This window comes from Myotis lucifugus, unplaced genomic scaffold (assembly GCF_000147115.1).
Source record: "Myotis lucifugus unplaced genomic scaffold, Myoluc2.0 scaffold_91, whole genome shotgun sequence".
NCBI classification, from domain to species: domain Eukaryota; kingdom Metazoa; phylum Chordata; class Mammalia; order Chiroptera; family Vespertilionidae; genus Myotis; species Myotis lucifugus.
Genome location: NW_005871139.1, coordinates 4,015,375 through 4,034,817, shown reverse-complemented (window position 1 = coordinate 4,034,817; position 19,443 = coordinate 4,015,375). Strand labels below are relative to the sequence as shown.

Genomic DNA, 19,443 nt, shown 5'->3' with positions numbered 1-19,443 from the left:
GGGCCGCCTCAGTCCTACGGGGGCCACCTCAGCCTCACTGGGGCCGTCTCGGTCTCACGGGGGCCGTCTCAGCAACACGAAGTTTGGCATTCTGTCCTTTGTTGGGCGGCTCCTTGCTGGACAAAATCTCCAGGCATTCCTGGTGGCTGAATATCTGGTATGCTTGCTTGGATTTCGTTTTCTACCAAGTGCACAGACTGCCTGTCTGCTGTCTCCCAGCGTCCCATGTGAGACTGGATCTGGTGGACCTGCCTGTGCGTTTGCTGGTACAGCGGTTCCACGTCACTGGCCCAGCCGGGTCCGGCTCTGGCTTCCTCTGAACCTGATTCTGCTTCCTGAGTGTGTCCCTTATGTATGCGAGGAGTTGAAATCTGCATTCTGCTGAGCTGGGCTGCAAAAGCGCCGGTGGTTCCCTTTGTGCCACTGGCACAGCTTGGGTGGGGATGTAAATTGAGTAGGGCGGGGTCCCCAGGAATCACCAGGGCGGAGCAAGGGGCAATTGCATCTCCGCAACTCCTTGCCTCTCCACGACTCTGTGTCTCACGTCCCAGAGTGCCAGCGAGCAGCTCCGTGAGACAGCCACTCTCGCTCTCTGGCCCGTTGCAAGGCCGTCGCGCCTCTCCCCGTAGGGGTCTGGGACCTCAGAATCCAGCCCCAAACAAGCTCAGTGGACTCTCCGTTCCTCTGTTCTTGGAGCCTCTGCACAACCTACTCAGTCTCAATGCTCTTCTTTCTTTCCTTCAAGTTGTAGAGCTTCCACTGGGCCAGCTTTCCCATGGTTCTGAATGATAGCTGTTTGTCTTATAGTTGGTAGTCTTGATGTTGTTGTGGGAGGCAGCACGCACAGGTCTGTACCTTACGCCGCCATCTTGGTTCTCTCCTTAATAACATTTTCTTTTCTCCAGCTTGATTTCACACAGACTGTGATGTCCAAGATATAAGGGCTCCGGGTAGAGGACAAGCTTCTTGGACTTCTCCCTTCGAGTCTGGGTTTAATAACTTTTTTATGTAAAGCTTAACATTAAAATTATGCTCACTCCCCCTACCCACCCCAATTCAACATGTAGATATCATTTATTTTCATGTATGCTGATTCTAGAGCATTACAACCTCTTGATGGTGTTATAAGAGAGTATCCTTGTCCTGTAAGCTTAAATTTCACAAATTGTATACTATCATGGTATAATACCATCATTCAAATAGTTTCCCAAGGTGAATATATTCACATAATAGTAACATTAAAATTTGTGTTTTTTAAACATTATTTTAATAAGCCAAACCACGAAAAAAAAACAACAGGTTATAGTTTTAAATGTGTTTATGAAGACTGCTGCTGTGCTCAAAGCATGCAGATATGCATGACCACCTAGATGAAGCTGGATATTGAACTCCTTCAGTAGGTCCAATGATGCCCTGTTTCACTCATCCCAGGTGTCTCCATATTTGTTTACTTTCACTTTGTTGGAGGGACATTCTTTCCTGCATAGGCCTGACTTCATATGACTCTCTGTTCTTACTCCTTAGTTTTTCTTCTTTTCTTTTTAAAATATATTTCTTTATTGATTTTAGCGAGGAAGGGAGAGGGAGAAATAGAAACATCAATGATGAGAGAGAATCATTGATCGGCTGCCTCCTGCACGCCCCCCACTGGGGATGGAGCCCGCAACCCTGGCATGTGCCCTTGGCCATAATTGAACCTGGACCCTTCAGTCCGCAGGCCAACGCTCTATCCACTGAGCCAAACCGACTAGGACTCTTAGTTTTTCATGTGTAATCTTCTTTCTTTTAGGACTTTCTTTAAAGTTGGGATCAGGTCCTTGGGCAATATGATCAGTAATACCAGTGGGAGTAGATTCATTCATAGAAGTATTAAATGGAATTGGTTCATAAAGAGGAAACATCTAGTTTATTATTTTTATTTTCTACTCCTCACCCCGAGGATGTTTTTTTAATTAATTTTTTTTTTATTTTAGAGAGAAAAATATCAATCAGTTTCCTCCTGTACATGCCCAGGCTGGGGATTGAACCCACAACCTAGGTATGTGCCCTGACTGAGAATCAAACCTGCAATCTTTTGGTGTACAGGACGGCACCGGAACCAACTAAGCCACTTGGCCAGGGTGAGGAATCATCTCTTTTGCCATGTTGTCTTCTGCTGAGGATGTCACAAAAGATGATCACTCACATTTGAGTCATATTTTGACTTTTGAGAATAGTGCCCAGGTGGTAAAGATCATCATACCTATCTTGATCATAAAGCTTCTCCAAGAGGGGAAGTCTCAAGATTCTTGAACTTCTCTTGGCAAGTTTTCACATTAAAAAGCTTTCCAGCCCTAACCGGTTTTGCTCAGTGGATAGAGCGTTAGCCTACGGACTCAAGGGTCCCAGGTTCGATTCCGGTCAAGGGCATGTACCTTGGTTGCGGGCACATCCCCAGTAGGGAGTGTGCAGGAGGCAGCTGATCAATGTTTCTCTCTCATCGATGTTTTTAACTCTCTATCCCTCTCCCTTCCTCTCTGTAAAAAAATCAATAAAATATATTTTTTAAAAAAGCTTTTCAGCAAAGTATCCCATAATACAAACAAATATGAGTTTAGGGATGGAACCATATTTGGGATGACTTCAAAGGATTCCTTTACTAATTAATAATTGAGTAATCAACATACTTGCTGCAGCCAAAGGCACAGATCTGAACCAGAAGCTTTCATCATTGCATTCTGCAAAGCCTCTTCTTTCTTCCTCTGTTGGGATGTAATCAGCCCCTATGTGGGGAATTGGTCTTGTAACTTTAGCATTCGGCTCTTGAAAATCAGCCCTGCGATTCATCTTTCATGATGAGGCTAGCAATTGGGACCCTTCCATAATATATATATTCAATAGACCATCACTGAGGGTCTATGACATATCAATCCCTCTGAGGTAGGAAATGGCCAAATTTGAATCTTTCAAATTAAAAAGCAATTTATGGCCCTGGCCAGGTAGCTCAGTTGGTTAGAGCATAGTCCCAATATGCCAACATTGTGGGTTCGATCCTCAGTTAGGGCACATACAAGAATTGATCAATGAATGCATATATAAGTAGAAGAACAAACTGATGTTTCTCTTTCTCTCTCTCTCTCTCTCACTCTCTCTCTCTCTCTCATTAATCAAGCAATAAAATTTTACAAAAGCAATTTTAAGAACTTTACCACATATGCCTAAAAACAGTTTACGTAATCTGAGGAACACAAACTATGAGCTAATTCTAGACAATAAAAGCAAGACCTAGCTTAGGTGACAGACCACATTGAACCCAACTTTGAATAAGAAGAGAACTTTATTCCAGGTAATGATTGCTAACCTTCATACTATGGGGTGGCAATTTTATAATTCTATCTAAATACTGATTCTGAAACAGGGTTCACATTAAAAAATGAAATTATATCATGCCTCAAGAATGCTAAATAAACCATGCCTCAAGAATATTAAATAAGTCATTATTGATTTGTTAATAGCTAATTAACAAATTAATGCCTACTGTAAATATTTATTAAGGGCCTTCTAGTGCCAGGCACTAGGCAGAGGACAGATGTTATGGTAAGTGAGTCATGGTCTCTATAATTTTGGAGTTTATAGTCTAATGGCAGATACAGAGAAGTCAGCAATTCCAGTATGGTGTGAATAAGTGGTGATGAAATACGGAATGTTCTGGAAATATAAAGAAATACCCAACCCAAGCACAGAGATAAAGTGCCAGAGAAGCTTTCCTAAAGATATTGACAATTAAGTGGAGATATAATAACAAAAAGAAGGTTGGGGGGTAACAGGAAAAGGTGGGAGACTGAGTGTTCTGTAGAGAGGGAATGGCAGAGGCTTGGAGGTCTTGTGGGAAAATTGGCCAGCATGGCCAGACTGTTGTGTACAAACTGAAAGTGGCAAGATTAGAGAGGTAAGCTAGGTCAGAGATGACATGAAGGTGTTTGTAATCCATGTTAGGTTCTCTGGACTTCATCTAGAGGATACTGAAGATTTTAAAAATATTTATTATAAATATTTCAGACAACAGAAAGCATAGTAATATAAAAAACAGTTACATAGTCCTGGCCAGTAGAGCTCATTGGTTGGAGTGCTGGCCCATGCACTAAAGGGTGTTCGGTTCGATTCTCAGTCAAGGGTATGTACCTGGATTGCAGGTTTGATTCCCAGTGTAAGTCAGGATGTTTGCGGGAGGCAGCCAATTGGTGTATCTCTCTCACATCCATGTTTCTCTCTCACATCGATGTTTCTCTCTCTCTCCCTTCTTCCCTCTCTTACACTCTCTCTAAAAATCAATGAAAAAGCCCAGCTGGTGTGACTCAGTGGTTAAGCATCAACCCATGAACTAGGAGGTCACAGTTTGATTCCCAGTCAGGGCACAGGCCCAGGTTGCAGGCTCCATCTCCAATAGGGGATGTGTAAGAGGCAGCTGATCAATGATTCTCTCTCATCGTTGATGTTTCTATCCCTCTCTCCCTCTCCCTTCCTCTTTCTGAAATCAATAAAAACGTATTTTTTAAAAAGCACTTAAAATTTTTTAAAACAAATAAAAATTGATGAAAAAAATATCCTCGAGTGAGGATTAACAACAAAATGAAATGTGCATATGGAATACCAAGCATAAGAAATTAAACACACTTTTTTAAAATAAAGAAAAGAGAATCAACATGATGGTGTAGGTAAATGCCCGTACTCGCCGTCTCCCACAACCACATCAAAATTACAACTAAAATACAGAACAACCATCATTCAGAACCACCTGAAATCTGGCTGAATGGAAATCCTACAATTAGAGAAGAAAGTACATTGAGACTGGTAGGAGATGTGGAGGTGCTGAAGGGCTGGTCCGACACCCATGTGTGGCGTGTTTTTTTCAATAGGGAGGGATATCTCCACTGCAGAGGACTCCAGTGAGAAGCAAGGGGTCCCAGCCCCACACCAGACGCTCAGCCCAGGGTTCTAGAGCTGGGAAGAAAAGTCCCCAAAACCTTGGGCAGTAAAAAACAGTGGGAATTGTGGTTGAGTGGCACAGAAGCTGCTGGAGACCCAGGCAGTTCCTCTTAAAGGGCTGGTGTACCAACTTACACGTTGAGCTCCAGTGCCAGGCAGTGGCTTTAGGGAATCTAGGAACATACAGCAAGGAACTGGACTGTCTGGCATTGGGGCAGACACTCATGGGCAGCTTTCTCCCAGACAAGGGTGCTCACAGGGGTCATTATTCCTGTGCTGATACCTCCCCCATTGCAGAGCTGACTGGCAGCTATATGTCAGTTTTCATCAGTGTGGCCCACACTGTTTGCTCCACCATGGTGGTTCCCTGAGACCCCAACCCATCCAATTTACAAGCTGTTTGCAGTGGCTTTTCCATTTGAATGGCCTGCTCTGTCTCAGACTTCACACTTTGCTAAAATCTTTCAAACAAGCAGCAGCTATAGTCAGCATGCCCAAAACCTATCAATAAGAGGCCCCAAATCTAGCACTAACACCAGCCTGCCTTGTTCACAGCTGTGCCTCTCCTGGGTACTTTCCTTTTTTTTTTTCACCTGGGGACTTTCAAGCCCAATACAAGTAGCAGCCATCTGCAGATCTCTCTGTAGTTCCTGCTGGGTGGCCCCTGGCAGTGGATGACTTTGCATTTCCCAGGAGGCCCCAGAGCCAAGTGTGGACCCAGTGGACAGCTTCACACCATAACAGATTACAACTCTACACATCCACAAGCATCACACTGAAGGGGCAGACTCAGTGAGCACCAAAGCCCCACTGAAGCTAGTCCTGCTTCATAGGGGTGTCTCCTAGACCAGGAGCTCTTCCACTATAGTTGCAGATGACCCTCATAGCCAATTGGCCTGTAGATCAATTATTCCCAGTGATAGCAACAGCAATCAAAGCTCAACTACAACAAGACTGTGCACATGGCCCACAGAGGAGTGCACCTAGAGGGCCTAGCTCAGTTGACTGGGAAGGCTGAGCCACTGGGCCCTATAGGACACTTACTACATAAGGTCACTCTACCAATGCCAGGAGACATAGCAGTTCTACCTAATACATAGAAACAAACACAGGGAAGCAGCCAAAATGTGGAGACAAAGAAACATATCACAAATAAGAAATGGAAGCAAGCAAACTTTTGGATACAGAGTTCAAATACATGGTTATAAGGTTACTCAAGGATCTTAATGAGAGCTTCAAGGGACTTAGCTTCAAAGACTTGAAAAAGGACCAGTCAGAAATTAAGCATACACTAACTGAAATAAATAATAATTTATAGGAATTCAACAGTAGAGTAGAGGATTCTAAGAATCAAATCAATGATTTGGAATATGAGAAAGCAAAAAACACCCAATCAGAAGAGCAAAAAGAGAAAAAGAATATAAAAATATGAAAATAGTATAAGGAGACTCTGGGACAACTCCAAGCATACCATCATTCACATTATGGGGGTGCCAGAAGGAGACAAGAGAGAGCAAGATATTGAAAACCTATTTGAATAAATTATGATAGAAAACTTCTCTTACTTGGTGAAGAAATAGATTTACAAGTCCAGGAAGCACAGAGAGTCCCAAACAAGAGGAACTCAAAGAGGCCCATACCAATACACATCATAATTAAAATGCCAAGGGTTAAATACAAAGAGGGAGTTTTAAAAGCAGCAAGAGAAAAGCAGTTAGTTACCTACAAAGGAGTGCCCATATGACTGTCAGCTTATTTCTCAACAGAAACTTTGCAGGCTAGAGGGAGTGGCAAGAAATATTCAAAGTGATGAATAACAAGGACCTACAACCAAGATTACTCTAGCCAGCAAAACTATCATTTAGTATTGAAAGACAAATAAAGAGCTTCACAGACAAGAAAAAGCTAAAAGAGTTCCTCATCACCAAAACAGTATTACATGAAATGTTGAAGGATATTCTTTAAGAGGAAGAGGAGGAGGAGGAGGAGGAGGAAGAGGAGGAAGAAGGAGGAGGAGAAGGAGAAGAAGAAGAAGAAAAAATATGAACAATAAAATGGCAATCCTATATAATAAAACCCTGATATGCAAATCAACCGAATGGTGGAATGACTGGTCGCTATGACACGCACTGACCACCAGAGGGCAGACACTCAACACAGGAGCTTCCCCCTGGTGGTCAGTGTGCTCCCACAGGCGGGGTGCCACTCAGCCAGAAGCCGGGCTCATGGCTGGCAAACGCAGCAGCGATGGTGTGAGCCTCTCCCACCTCCAGGGCAGCACTAAGGACCCCTCAGCAGACATCCCCCAAGAGGTCCTGGACTGCAAGAGGGTGCAGGCTGGGCTGAGGGACCCCCCCCGCCATCCCCAGTGCACAAATGTCGTGCACTGGGCCTCTAGTAAATACATACCTATCAACAATTGAATCTAAAAACAAAATAAATAAACAAGAAATCTAATGAACAAAATAAACTGATGAGTAAAATAGAATCAGTGGCATGGAAACATGGAACAGACTGATGAATCTCAGAGGGAAAGGGGGCGGGGGGCAGGAAGAGATTTAACCAAAGATCTTATATACATATATGCATTACCTATGCACACAGAAAATAGGATGGTGAAGGCCTGGGGAGGGTGGGAACCAGGTGGAGGGGATAGGGGGACAAAAGGGGACATTTGTAATACTCTCAACAATAAAGTTTAAAAGAAAAGAAAAACCCAAAAAGCAAAAATTAAAAACATATAATACAAACACACATAAGAGTGAATTTCCCTCTGTACCCCTAACCAATGGCATTTTTCTTGTTCTTGCTCCATAGAAACCATTATCTAGAGTGAAAAAGCATCTTACCTATAGAGGAGCAAATATAAGAATTATATCAGGTGTGAGGGTGGGAGTGGGGGTGGAGGGATTGAGCGAAAAAGAAAACAATTGAAAGAACTCATGGACAACAGTGTGGTGACTTCAGGGTGGGAGGGGATAGATGGAGATGGAAGAGGGTATAGGGTGGATAAATGTTGATGGGGAAAAATAAAGAGAAAATAAAGAATTGCATCCAACTTCTCCTTGGAAATCATGCAAGCAAGAGAGTGGAGTATAATATTTTAACTGTTGAGAGAAAAACTACCAACTTAGAATTCTGTACCATGCATGTCAAACTCAAAGGCTAACATGGGCCAAATACATGAGGCATGTGGCCCGTGGGCCGCAAATTTGACATGCTTGCTGTACTCTGTAAAATTATCTTTAAAAAGTGAAGGAGAAATAAAGATTTTCTCAGAAAAATAGAAATTGAGAAGATTTGCAACCTGTAGATCTGTCTTGCAAGAAATGTCAAAAAGTTCTTTGGAGAGAAGAAAATGATATAGATCAGAAATTCAGATCTATTTAAAGATAGGAAGGGCATTGGAGAAGGAATAAATAAGGTACAATAAAAAGTTTTATTTTTCTTATTCTTAATTGGTCTAACAGATAACAGTTTGTTCTATATATAACTTTAGGTATAAAATACTATCTAATAAGGAAAAAGGTATTGCCAAGCCCTGACCTTTCTGATTTGGTCCTGAGAGACATTTTGCTTTATTAAGGTGACTTATAAGGATGGATAACATGTCAATTTTACTAGTTTAACTTTGTGACTTTGGGGGGAATTCTTATTTTCCCTATGAGTCATCTATATTCTCACAAATGTATTTAAGAGAAATTTGTAATAAGATTAATTATCTTGTTTTGTTTCCAGGTTTAACAAGAATCCCAAGTGACTGTAAAATTAAACAAGCATGTTGAAAGTAAAATTCAATGTTTTGGTAAAATGATTATTTTGCTTTCTTTCGTGTATATACATTGCTTTGTCTACCCTTTGCTTTTACATTCTGCCTATCAGTTCTTCAGGTTAAACATCTTCATTTCCAGAATACTACCATGATCACTCAAGAAAAAATATCTTTAGCTCTATATTATTAGAAACACACAGCTTCAACAAACACTGGGGTAGGCTGCCATAAAAAGGACATCATACAGCCCCTGACATGATCGCAAAGTGTCACAAAAAGATGCCTCAGAAATAAAATAATGAATGGTTTTAAAAGAAAAGAAAACCAACAGAAACCCCTGAAGGGTCAGAGGTGGTTATGATTTGGTAAAGAAGGGGAATAGTAGCCTGGACAGAGGAGGGCCAAACTCCCAACATAGAGAGTAGACTTGGCGAGAAATTTTGAGCTGGGCTCTTTTCTATACACCACATTGCCCACCGTAGATCACTGCCTTCCCCATCAGGCTACAACGCTGAAACCAAGTTTGTAGGGGAACACTATTAAGCTGTAGGATTAAAAAAAAAAACAGTAAGTGCTGGTTCAACCAACAAACATCTAAGGGTTTCCTCCTTCCTTCTCCTATAGGCCTTTTTTCACCCGGTGAGCTAGACAAACACATTTTTAGAAGAGAACAAGCCCAAGGTAAGGTATACAGAGGTTCACTAAGGGGCAAAGCCTTCTGATGAGAGTGACACACTTGATGACATTAAGGGTTAGACCCTCCACTCATCAGGAGTGGCACAGCTAAGTTTTGATCTCCTCCTCCTTTCTCCACTATCCAGCAAGATAATGAATGGATAACCCTGAGGGAAAATATCTCACAGGGAAAAAATAACTGGACAGTTACAAAGGCAATAAACCAAAAAACCTATTATAGGTGACAAGAATTAATAGAATACAAGCCAAATAAATGTCACCAAACAGGACATTGCTAATGAAGTGGAAACAATCATAAAGAACCAAGTAGGATTACTGAATATTAAAAATACAGTTGATATAAACTCACTAGATGATATAAAGAGCAAAATGGACATAGCTTAAGATCAGGTCAAGAAACTTTTCCAGAAGACATTGAGAAGAAATAATAGGTGGAAAATATAAGAATGGCTCGACCGGCGTGGCTCTATTTATATATATATATATAAATATATAAATTTCTTTATATATATATAAAGAAATATGGATGGTAGACATAGAAATAATACCATTTATATAATAGGATTTCTAATAGGAAAAAAACAGTAAGAAATAGAGAAAAAAGTAAATAGAGGGAAGATGATATAACAAAGTAGGGGATAAAGTGCAACATCCAGGGGTAGGTAAGAGTGTTTGTGTGTTAAAGTATTTGTCCTAGTAAGGGGGATACATATAGGTATTGATAAGTTCTATAAATTGGGAAAAATAAATAAAAGAGTCTTAACAAGTTATGGATAACCAATGGAAGAACAAATATAAAATGAAAGCCTTTCAAACCCATAGAAAAAATTGACTTATTCAAAGAAATGAGTGAGCAAAAAGAAAAATGAAAAGTTAAACTAAGATGGAATTAGCCCTAGCCGGGTTTGTTCAGTGGTTAGAGTGTCAGCTTGCGGACCAAAGGCTCATGGGTTCAATTCAGTTGCAGGCTCAATCCCTGGCCAGGGTCAGGGCATGTGCAGGAGGTGAACAACCAATGTTTCTCTCTCACATAGCTGCTTCTCTCTCTCTCCACCCCCCTCCCCCCACCTCCCTATCTTCCATTCTTTCTAAAAATCTATGGAAAAACATCCTCAGATGAGGAATATATATCAACTAAGATAGAATTAACAGTCTTAACAAACATAAAAGGAATTTAATATATTAGTCAAATTCACCAAAGAAAAGACAGAATTCTCACATTGTATTAAAAAACAAGGTCTAGCAATATAATATCTACAAGAGACCCATTAAAAGAAAGGATAGGATTAAGTTAAAGAAATGGAAAAAGGCAACTATAAACCAAAAGAAAGCCAAGCAGACATCTAATATCAGAAAAATATAATTCAAGGCCAAAAGCATCATTATGGGCAAAGGGAGACAGTAAATCAAGAATATATGAGCCCTAACTGGTCTGGCTCAGTGGACAGAGCATTGGCCATGGACTGAAGAGTCCAGTCAAGGGCACATGCCGGGTTGTGGGCTTGATCCCCAGTAGGGGGTGTGCAGGAAGCAGCCAATCAATGATTCTCTCTCATTACTGATGTTTCTATCTCTCTTTCTCCCTCTCTCTTCCTCTCTGAAATAAAAATCCTATATAATAAAAGCTTAATATACTAAGTGTCTGGTCGACCGGCCGGCTGTTCAACCAATCAAAGCGTAATATGCTATGATATGCTAAGGCCACTCAACTGTTCATTATGACATGCACTGACCACCAGGGGGCAGACACTCTGACCGGTAGGTTAGCTTGCTGCTGGGGTCCGGCTGATTGGGACTGGGCGAGACGGGCTGGTAAGCCCTGGAGCCTTCCTGCGGCCTCTCCCCAGATGGCCAACCTCCCGCGTCCCTCCCCGGCCCCGATCATGCACCAGTGGGGTCCTTCAGCCTGGCCTGCACCCTCTTGCAATCCAGGACCCCTAGGGAGATGTTGGAGAGCCGGTTTTGGCCCAATCCCGCAGGCCAGGCTGAGGGACACCACTGGTGCATGAATTCGTGCCCCGGGACTCTAGTGTGTGTGTGTTTTCATATATATATATATGAAAAAAGAATATATGATATATAGTCCTGGCCATGTGGCTTAGTGGTAGTGCTTTGGCCTACCCACCAAAAAGTCGCAGGTTCGATTCCCAGTCAAGGGCATGTCACTGGCTTGCAAGTTTGTTTTCAGCCTCAGGTTAGGGTGCTTGCAGGAGGCAACCAATTGATGTGTCTCTCTCACATCGATGTTTCTCTCTCACATCGATGTTTCTCTCCCTCCCACTTTCTTCCACTCTCTCTAAAATAAACGACCCCTGGCTCTCTCCTGATGCAGCCCTTTCACATAATGTCTATTTTAACTTCCCCATCCCCTCTATCACTTGGCCTGAAAATGAGGTTGGGGGGGGGGGGGAGTCTTTCTCACTCCTCAAAGCTATTTCCAGATCATTCTCCCCTACTCTCTTTATATAGTACTATATAAAATATTATACATTGTTATATATAATAATACTCAAAATATCCTGTCTTTAGACTATATACCCCTATTGCCTTCTCTGTTGTAGTTATTTACCAACTCCTTGCTCACTGTCACTCTATCCAATACTCTGTCATAATTCCTAACAATTGCAATAGTCACATAGATCTTTCCAACACCTGGCGTCGCAATGTTTTGATCTGTTCTCCTTCAGTGATTTCATCCTTTAGCCACGAGTCATATCCTTGACCTTGTCATTACAAAAAAAAGACACCACAAAACAACAAACCCCTGTAGCCCTTCTATAATCTTAATTTCAAACAACTCATTCTTCAAATATCATATCTTTATACCTCATTTCCACTAGTAGCCCAACCCCAACAATCCTTTGATCTCCACAGGAAACTGTACTTCATTGGCTCTACCACCTTTTTACTCTCCCCCACCTCTTCATGTCCTCACTTCTTTTGTAACCCAGTATAAATTCCATGGTCAATAATTATAATCCATCCCTAGCATATGTCCTCAACTCTAATTCACTTGCTCCTCTCTTGCTCTGAAGTACTCTGGCTGACCACAGCCCAGCTTAAATCCAAGTTTCTCTGCCTATTCTATAGCTGTATCATGGCAGCTAAATGTAGCTTTGGGAAAACATTCAAACTTGTTGACTGGTCTTTAATTATTAACCTCAAGTGGCCTCATAAGGCTGCCTGGCAAACATTCTAAATCTCCCTAATCCACTCACTCTGACTTTCCTGAACAACAATTTATATTTTCTCCTGTCTCTTCAAATCTCTGAGACCTTCTCTTTCATCTTTCTTGGCTGATGATCTAGCTTCTTATTGCACTAAGAAAATGGAAGCACTCATTAACTCCACATACTTCTACCACCATATCTCCCTAACTAACTGCATTTATACCCATATATTCTACTTTCTCTCTTGTTACCTGTGGATGAACTATCTGACTACTATCTAATGCTGGCCCTTCCACTTATAGTCTAGGTCCCATTTCCTCTCTTCTATTCAAGAACAATGCTTCAATAATTCTCCCAATCTCTCTCTCTGTACCATCATTTCCCCCCTATCTATCTTGATGTTATTTTTGTTAACTTTAAAAAGAAAAGCAAACAACTCTCTTACACTCATTTCCTCTGCCAGTTACTGCTCTATTTCTCTCCTTCCTTTCCCAGCAAAACTCCTTTCCAAAATTGTGTAAACTCACCATCTCCAATTTCTCTCCTCTCCTAAACCCACTCTAATCAGGTCTTTCCTTCTACTCCATCATCAAACTTGCTTCTAGCAAGGTCATCAACAACCTCCATATTGTTAAATCCAACCATCTATATCTTCACCCTCTTCTTACTAGATAAATCAGCAACATTTGAACTGCTGATCACTCTCTTTGAAAGAATTTTTTCAGATGGGTCCCAAGATATCATGTTCTCCTGATTTGCCTCCTACCTTTCTGGACACTTTTGTATCTTTTTACTTGTTTCTCTTAATCTCCCTGACCTCAAAATGTTAGAGTGGCTCAGAGTTCACTCCTTAGACGGTGTTTCCTGTCTACCCTCCTTTTATGGTCTCACTCAGTGTTATGGCTTCAAATACCATATATGTGCTGATGACCACAAATTTATATCTAGCTTTGACTCTGCCTCTGAACTTTGCCCCTAAACTCTAGTTTTATATATCTAACTATCCACTTTATATCTCCATTTGGCTGAGCTCCTGATAGTCTATACCACCAAGCCTACTCCTTATGCTTCGTCCTTGATAATAGTTTTGCCTTGAATTTGTAGTTTGAATTTACCTTATATAAAATAGTTACCTATTTGGTTTCTGGAGTGGAGGAGAGGGTGTTTTGTTTTTTAGTTTCTATTCATATTAGCCTCGAATAATAGCTCTTTATTTTCAACTTGTCCATATTTTTTTCATTTTAAGTGTGTCTCTTAAATAGGTAATATATATCTAGACCTTAATGAAATCAAGGGAACTCATTACAGATACAACAGAGATAGAAAAGAACATTATGGTCAATTATAGGCTAATACACTTAAATTAATAAATTAGATGAAGTAGATGATTTTTGGAAAATTATAAAATGCCAAAATTGGTAGAAGAAATTAAAAATATGAACAGACCAAATATCTATCAATAAATTGAATGGTAATTGAAGATTTTACCTCCAGATAAAAAGCCTTAGGGTTACATGATTATACAGTTTTACCAAGCCTTCAAGGTACAGATAATCACTTTATCAATTAAATTGTTTCAGAAAATAGAAAAAAGAAGAAAAGCTGCCTAATTGGTTATTCCAAAGTACAAGAATCATAACCCATATTACTGATAAAAATAGATTTAAAAAATAGATGCAAATAAAATTATTCAACTGAATTCAACAGTCAAGGTTTTCTTTTAGGAACACAAGATATTGATCATATCTATGGATTAAAGGAGAAAAATCACATGATCATTCCAAGAGTTGCAGACCAAAACACTTGATAAAGTTAACTTTATGTTTAAAATTTCTTCAGAAAAACATAAATGTTTCTCTATACTAGCAATAATGAACCAGAAATGGCACGCTACCATTCATAATAGCACCAGAAATTATAAAATATTTAACAATCTACAATACTTTTACCCTATAAATTTTTAAACTCTATTAAAGGACACATAAAGGAAGATGTTAAGTTATATTCTTAGATAAGACAGCTTAGGAAATATGTCAGTTCTTCCCAAGTTAATCTATAAATTCAAATATTATTTTAAAATGTTAGCTGGAACTTTTTAAAGAAACTTGACAAACTCATTCTAAAATGTATTTGGAATATTAGCCCATGAAAAGAAACTTGACAAACTCATTCTAAAATGTATTTGGAATATTAGCCCATGAAAAGATGAGGCAATATTGAAAAATAAAATTTACAGAGGATAATAATACCAACTAATAAGATCAATCACACCATAGATATTTTTTAAAAACAATAGCAGCAGCACAAAAATAAACAAATAGAAAGCTCAGAAATAGACCCTGGATACACAGAACTCAACATATGAAAAATGCAGCACCACAAAGGTGGCAAAGCCAAATGTTTGATGAGGAAAAAGCAGATTGCTTAGAAATTATGTTGATACAACTGGTTCACAATATTAAGAAAAATTAAAATATTCAAAGTGATGAATAGCAAGGACATACTGAACCGCGTCCAGCACGGCCAGGGGTGAACCTGAGGAGGGGCAGTGAAGGATTAAAGAAAACAGACAAAAGAATACAGTTGGGGCCAGGTAGGATCACTGTGCCTGGATGAGGAAACAGTGACACAGCCTGTAAGCAGAAGCTTTATTTTATAGTCAGATCACACAAAGCAAAACAAGGGCAAGATGTTTACAATGTTCTTGCGAGTTTCAAATCTGCTTCGTTCCTGTTGTTGCCATTCTCTGAACTCTATCAAGCCTTGTTTAGGCAGCACTTGCTGCACCTCCTGCAGCCCATATCCCTTAGCTACCTAGGACTGCAGGGTCGGACTATAAGGTCAAGCTTACAACCATAGCCTTTTGGCTATAATTGTGCTGGGGGGGCTTTGCCCTCCAAGCTGGGACTTGTATGTGACTTTGCCACAAGTCAGTCTAAGGCTTGATCCTGTCCAAACCCTGTAGCCACTCTCCACAGACCTACAACCAAGATTACGCTACAGAACAAGCTATCATTTAGAACTGAAGGTCAGATAAAGAGCTTCACAGAAAAGGAAAAGCTAAAGGAGTTAATTACCATCAAACCAATATTACCTGAAATGTTGAAGAATCCTATATAATAAAAGGCTAATATGCAAATTGTCCCCTTGGGAATTCAACCAACTGGGACTTCGACCGCTTGCTATGATGTGTGCTGACCACCAGGAGGCGATGTGGAATGAAGGAAAAGCCCCTGCCGGCAGCCAACAGCTGGGGGAAGGAAGGCCCCAATCGGTCCTGATCGCTGGCCAGGCCTAGGGGCCCTATCCATGCATGAATTTCATGCACCGTGCCTCTAGTAAAAAATGTGAACAATAAAATGGCAATAAATACATATCTATCAACAATTGAATATAAAAATCAAAATAAATGAACAAGGAATCTAATGAACAAAATAAACTAATAAATATTCAGAGGCATGGCATCATAGAACAGACTGACGAAACTCAGAGGGAATGGGGAGGGTGGGGTGGGAAGAGATTACCCAAAGAATTTATATACATATATGCATTACCTATGGACACAGACAATAGGGTGGTGAATGCCTGGGATGGGGCAGGAACTGGTGGAAATGGGCAATGGGGGAAAAAGGGAGGACATCTGTAATACTCTCAACAATAAAGGTTTAAATAAAAAAAAAATTAAGTTAGATCCCTACTTTACACTAAATACAAAGGTAAACTTCAGATGGCTTAAAAGATATAAATGGAAAAGTAAAACTATGAAGCTACTGGAAGAAAATGTAGGAAAATACCTTTGTAAGTTGGGTTGGGGAACAGTACAAGATGCAAAAATATGAAACAAAATCACTACAATGTACATTTTAAATATCTTACATTTTTATTTGAAAATTATACCTCAATAAAACTAAAAATTTAAAAACATAAAATCAAAATAGAATTTAAGCCCAAAATTTAATAGGTTTACCAGCATGACAAATTTAAGAGGTGGCTAGTACCAAGTCTTGGCAAAATGTGTGGGGACACTGACCTCTTATGCATAGGATGTGGAAGTGTGAACTGTTTTGGTAAGCAACCTACAAATATTAGTGAAGATAAGAAACTGTACACTTGAAACTGTGTGTCTTATAATCCGAAGATCTCATTCTTGGGTATATGACAGTGGTTCTCAACCTTCCTAATGCCACGACCCTTTAATACAGTGCCTCATGTTGTGGTGACCCCCAACCATAAAATTATTTTCATTGCTACTTCGTAACTGTAATTTTGCTACTGTTATGAATCGTAATGTAAATACCTGATATGCAGGATGTATTTTCATTGTTACAAATTGAACATAATTAAAGCATAGTGATTAATCACAAAAACAATATGTAATTATATATGTGTTTTCCGATGGTCTTAGGCGACCCCTGTGAAAGGGTCGTTCGACCCCCAAAGGGGTCGCGACCCACAGGTTGAGAACCGCTGGTATATGACCTAGAAAAGATGTCATGTGGATTATTACCATGAACATATATACTAGTAGAAGTGTTCATCCAGCTCTTTCCATGAGAGCAGGGAGGTGGAAGCAACCCAGTCTACATCTATGTAGATGTAGACTGGAAGAAATGCAGCAACTAAAAGCAACAAACCAGGTATACATGTAGTGCACAGATAGATTTTTTTAAAATATATTTTTATTGATTTCAGGGAGGAAGGGAGAGGGAGAGAGAGATAGAAAATTGATCAGCTGCCTCCTACATGTCCCCCTCTGGGGATCGAGCCCACATCCCGGGCATGTGCCCTTGACCTGAATCAAACCTTGGACCCTTCAGTCCACAGGCAGACACTATATCCACTGAGTCAAGCTGGCCAGGGCTACAGATAGATTTTAAACACAATGTTAAGTGGAAAAAAAAAAGAAAAATGGAAGGATATTTAAAACACAATATTATTTATGCATATTAAAAACAAGTAGACATCATGGGTTCCTGTGACTCTTCCCACACCTCTTCTCAAAAACTCTATAGAGCATAAAGGAAAGCAAATAAAAATTCCTATAACTGATTTAGACATTAAATTTTTACCTAAATGAGCTCACAAAGTCTAAAAGAGAAGGAAAGTGCTGGCATTTCCTGTCTCGTAGGGCAGCCTATGGGGTGCAGAAACCCATCCTCTAAGCTGCAGGATGGAACTCTCACCTGGGAGGGAGAAGCGGGGTGAGGCCCTGGAGAGAATACAGGCTGGATACAGAGTGTTCAGTGGCCAAGTGGTTTTCACTAATTCTGGGGGGTGGGAGGATGGGGCTAGGACTATCTCTCCCACCCAACAGCCCTCAAGCAGTCCCATCTGTGCAATGAGAGACTACTGCAGTGGTAAGAAAAAGGAGACAGAGAATTCAGTCCCTGGTTATAGCATCCTTCCCCTCCCCTGACTATGCTCACTCACATTTTGTTCCTAAACCTGTCCTATCGCAGACTTTGTTTAAGGGGGTCAGGGGGTTGGGTAAAAAAAAACAAACACAAAACTAAAGGGATTAAGCAAAATATATATATGACACATAGACACGGACAACAGCATGGTGATAGCCAAAGGGAAAGGGGGGTGGCGGGAGGGGGGTGAGCAAATGGGAAAATGGGGACTGAAAGTGACTTGACTTTGGGTGGTGAGTGCATGATGCAGTATGCAGATGAAGTTTTATTGAGTTGTACACTTGAAACTGTATGGTCTTACTAACCAATGTCACCCCAATAAATGAAACAACAAACAAATAAATAAATAAATCGCTACCAATCTCTGGGCATCAGTTTTCTTGTCTGTATGACGAGGGGCTGGGCAAGATGATGTTTTGAGATTTTTTTTTAAGCTTTGTCATTCTCTAATGAGGAGTTTCCCCAATTCTTATTCCAAGGGCTTCTTTTCAAATATTGAGGCAGCCACCCTCAGGTAGGGCATCACCTTTTTGATGTGTCCCCCTGTGTAGGTGGGTGGGATTAGCAGCAGCTTCTCACTTCAGACTTTAGTGCTAAAACAAAAGATCCAGAGGTTTACTGAAATTTCCATTTAAAAAGACTCAAGGCCTGAACTTTTTAAAAATAGGCTTCTTGAAAGATAACTGACATACCATGAACTACACATATTTAAAGTGTAAAAAAAAATCACATCAGCACAATCAAGATAGTAAACATAACCATCATCCCCCAGTTTTCTCATGCCCCTATATCTTCTTTATTTAAATCAACCTTTCCCCCATCTCCAGATTACCAATGATTTACTTTCTGTCACTATGCTTTAGTGTACATTTTCTAGAATTGGAATCATACAGTTAAAACTTGTTTTTACCTAGTTCTTTTCACTTAGCATAATTTTTTGAGAATCATGTCATTGAATGTATCAATAGTTCATTCAGTATACTGAGTAGTATAGCATTGGAAAGTTAACAATTTATTTATCATTCACCTAATGGACATTTGGGTTGTTCACAGTTTTTGGCTATCAAAAATAAAGCTGCTATTACTATTTGTGGGCAAAAAATTCCTACAACTGATACTAAATAGAGAAAAAAATAGAAATCTCCAATTTACATGTAAATTGGGAAAAATATAGTAGGGACCACTCAGAACCCCCATAGGTATGTAGAAGTCACAGAATCTGCTCGAAAAAGCAGAGAATTTGGAGCGTCTTAGTGTTGGTAACATCAATAAGGGCTCACCACCTCCCCCCCGCCCCCCCACCGAAGGAACTCATCCAATCCCTATTGAGAACAACTGAGAGCTAGTCTGGAACCTGGCAGATTGGCACAGGCAACAGGAGTCAAAACAGGGCATGGAAAATTCATAGGGAAAATGGGAGGCTTCT

The 19,443-nt window shown here is 40.3% G+C and overlaps 1 pseudogene; it reads right to left on the bottom strand.

The window, feature by feature from the left end:
* Positions 1-1,418: 1,418 nt before the first annotated feature.
* On the bottom strand, positions 1,419-2,826 carry LOC111826630 (annotated as a pseudogene).
* Positions 2,827-19,443: the final 16,617 nt, after the last annotated feature.